The 3,876-nt window shown below is 42.9% G+C and overlaps 1 non-coding gene across 1 annotated transcript; it reads left to right on the top strand.

The window, feature by feature from the left end:
• Positions 1–3,215: 3,215 nt before the first annotated feature.
• LOC136530126 (small nucleolar RNA Z221/R21b) lies at positions 3,216–3,313 on the top strand. Its single transcript, XR_010777621.1, has one exon. It is a non-coding gene; the product is annotated as a small nucleolar RNA Z221/R21b (small nucleolar RNA).
• The last annotated feature ends 563 nt before the right edge of the window (positions 3,314–3,876 follow it).

Genomic DNA, 3,876 nt, shown 5'->3' on the forward strand with positions numbered 1-3,876 from the left:
AGCCTAGAGCTCCAGATCAGACGATGATGGCACCCAGTTCCACCTTGCTCCTCGTACCTCAGCGCCCGGCTCGTCCGCTGTAGCCCCGCCGATCGACCCGTAGGTTTTGGTGTTTGACGCCAAAGGAGGAGAGGGTTCGAGTATGTTAGGCTTAGGGGGAGCTACTTATCTAGGGGAGCTTAGTTATTATATTAGCTTATCTATTTATATTTGGATTTTTTATGTGTGAGATACATTATGCATTCATGTTTACTATATTTATGTGACAGTGATATCTACGTGATCGTGATATATGACATGTGTGCTCTCTACTTTGAATTCTTTATATGTCATATCACTTGTGTTTTGCTCATTTTCCTTTGCTTCCGCGTTATACTCCGATGCAATTGAGCTTTATTACTTGTACTCATGCTTATTTTATATCTTTTGAGTACATCATGTTGGCTTAGATCATATAAGCTTGTCTAACATCTTTGTTCTTATTGCCTAAAGCTTATATGAACCAAGCATGTTAAAAACCTCATCTCTTTCACATACTCGATGTAGTATTGTCATCAATCACCAAAAAGGGTGAGATTGAAAGCATCTAGGCCCCTAGTTGGGTTTCGGTGATTAATGACAATACGTGATTACTGTGACTAACGTGTGTTTTGCAGAAACAATTGAGTTAGGTCACGGTAATGGAGATCAATTGGGCAATCATGGTTGTCATGCCCCTACGATAGAAATCGTTTCGGTTTTCAAAGGATGGACGACAAGGTTAAGGATGGACTAGTTCTAAGTGTCGATTGGAGTTAGAGAGACACTTAGAGTAGGTTAGGACTTTGTTTTTCCTTTGGCCGTACTATTAAGGGGGTATGAACGGATAGCTTGACCTAGGTGAGACTAGTGAGTTAGGTGTGGTGCACACTTGTTTAAACTAGCTCTCGGTAGCTCCATAACAGCCCTTTGATCCATTGGAGCAAACTTCATTCATATATGTTTGAGAGTTGGAAGTGAATGGAGGGTCAAATACTGACTAGACGCTGGCTCTGGTGTGACCGGACGCTGGCTCAGGGTCTGGTCAGTTCATTTGACCAAGGTGATTGCGTCTGGTTTGACCGGACACTGCGAGGTCATGGTATCGGACGCTGAGAGGTAGCATCCGGTCGACTCCAGTAAGGTTCCAGAGAGGGAAAATCACGACCGGACACGTCTGGTCACACTGTAAACACTAGAGTTCAGGGTATACTGACCGGAGCGTCCGGTCAACATGACCGGAGCGTCCGGTCACCCCGCAGAAGCACATAACGGTTCGTTTTTCAACCGGTGTTATAAATACAACCTCCACTCATGTGTGGAGGTACTTTTGCTCATTCCAACAGCTGAGAAACACCTTAGAGAGTGCCAAGAAGAGCAAGGTCCTAGTGAGGTGATTGGGATTTGAGAATCTAAAAGAGAGCCCTCATTAGTGAAGATCAAGAGTAGCAAAGTGTGCATTCACCTTCTCATTAGGCTTGTCGTGGTCAAGTGAGAGTTCGTGCTTATTACTCTTGGTGATCGCCATCACCTAGATGGCTTGGTGGTGATTGAGAGTTTGGTGATCACCCGGCGGAGCTTGTGGGTGACCCAACTCACGTTGTGAGAGGTTGTGGGTGATTCACCGCGACGGAGTGTCAAAGAATCAACCCGTAGAGAGCACTTGATCCTTGCGCGGATCAAGGGAGAGCTACACCCTTGCGCGGGTGCTCCAACGAGGACTAGTGGGGAGTGGCGACTCTCCGATACCTCGACAAAACATCGCCGTGTCCCTTCCTCTCTATTTACTTTGAGCATTTACCTTGAGCATTTACTTTGAGCAATTCAATTCATGTCTTTACATTCTTAGAATTGCCATGTTAGAGTAGGATTGGAAATTAGGTTGCAAGTCTTTTGTGCGGTAGAACAATTAGAAACACTTTCTGGGCACAAGGGGTTAATTGGGCTAACCATAGGATTTAATTATTGCAAAGAATTTTAGAATTAGCCCAGTTCACCACCTCTTGGGTATCTTGATCCTTTCACTCGGTTTTTTTTTGTTTGCCTTTTTGATGGGTGTTTATAATGTTGTTGCAGGGTAAGAAGGTCCTCGTGTTCATGTACCCCAGCAGTGTTTGACTCTAACCGAGGTAGAATGCCTTCTCACCCCTTAGTCATTTGAATGTGTGGTGTGTTGCTTGCTGGATATCAGTTCACATATCAGCTTTAATGCTACTCTATGCAAACACTTTAGGTGTAAGATTTAATACAACTCTTATCAGTGTTCCATGATGCATATGCTTAGATGTCAAGTTGAACACTTCTCTATCAGTGTTAATGCAAGCTATTGATTGTGTCTTGTATGTTGGCGATGTAAACCTTCAAAGGCAGTCTAATCAGAATGTGAAGCTGCGGTCTTAGGTTGCCCTGTATTTGATCCTTCTGTTGTTTGTGTCTAATTAAGGGTCCTATGCCACTTGGGGGAAGCTCTCCTTTTAGCTTCGAAATACCCACAGGTTCTCTGCGGGGTGCTCGGATGTTGGGGGCCTAGAGCAAATGCAGTGGTCTCATAGTACGAGGCTGTACTTTGGTTGATGGGTCTCTCATCAACCGCCACCTCATAGCCTTGCCTCCAATGACCACAACATTCATTATCCATGTCTTTACATTTGTGCTCTCTCACGTGGCAACATGTTTGGAGTTTGAGATAGTTCTATTTGATTATTGTGTAATCGTATTTTAGCTCGGCTCTGCATTATATGCCTTTCTATTTAGGTGATTATGTATCTATCTTTCACTAGGCTGTTGAACAGTTTTATACTATGTTGCAGACTTAAAAAAATTGTTGACGCATTGGTCTGAGCTAGAAAATTGTATTCTATATCCTGCTTGGTTTGTCTTTCTTGTCGTAAATTGTGCCTTACTAGGTAGTCAATACACTCATGCTATTGCCTTTAATGGTTATCCAGTCCTACCCTGTCATTGCTGCCACAGCAGGTAAGGAATCGTTGCCTTGGCACGTCACCGCCTCTGTCCGGCAGAGCCAGCCAAGTCTGTCATTTCTTCTGCTTGTGTTTTTATTGCTTGATTTGGATCTGTTTTCTCCTCTGTGTCCTGTATTTTGATTGCCGTCGTGTGTTCATTGCTTGATTTTCGATCTGTTATCTCTTCTGTTGTTCCTCTTTCTTCCTCGTATGCAGAGGAAAGCTAGGTTGTAAGGGCAATGATGATGCAAAGTCATGCACCACTCTGAATGAGGGGATTTTCTCTCTTTGGGCTGACAAACAAACTTTCTACCCATTTTTCGTCTGAGCCTTCTACTTACAAGTGTGTTTTCTTCTATCTCCATTTGTTCGTGCTGCTTAATGTGATACTTATTTGGTTCCGTTTCGTGGAAGTTCTTGAGTGATACCTGAGAACTACATGATGTGGGTCGACAGATCCAACCATGATGCGGACTGAATCTTATTTGAGGTCAAATCTAATTGTCGCTGATGATCCAACCATGACGTTTATGCCAAGCTAATCACTTCATTGTATTTTTAAAAAAAGAAGGGGTACTATTTTTAGAGCGCAATGTTGATCTTTGTATTTTGGGGTTTTTCTACTGCTCAATGCTATACTAGTGTGGGGTGTTACTTAAATCTTTATTTGCGTCCTTTATAGTTGTAAATCAGTGTATAGTTGTAAACTCACAAATTCCTCCATTTTGAATGTAGCAGGTATCTCACTATGATGTCAAGCTTTTACCTTGAAGGAGGTTGATCCGGAAAGCTTCTGACGACGATTTTGAGTAGTTTAGCATAGGAGTTTCCTCTTTTTCTTTCACTGAACAGGTTTGGCAGTGATTTTCAACTGACAGCTTAAATCAAGCGTAAC

Source organism: Miscanthus floridulus, chromosome 19 (genome assembly GCF_019320115.1).
Source record: "Miscanthus floridulus cultivar M001 chromosome 19, ASM1932011v1, whole genome shotgun sequence".
In the NCBI taxonomy this organism is placed as follows: domain Eukaryota; kingdom Viridiplantae; phylum Streptophyta; class Magnoliopsida; order Poales; family Poaceae; genus Miscanthus; species Miscanthus floridulus.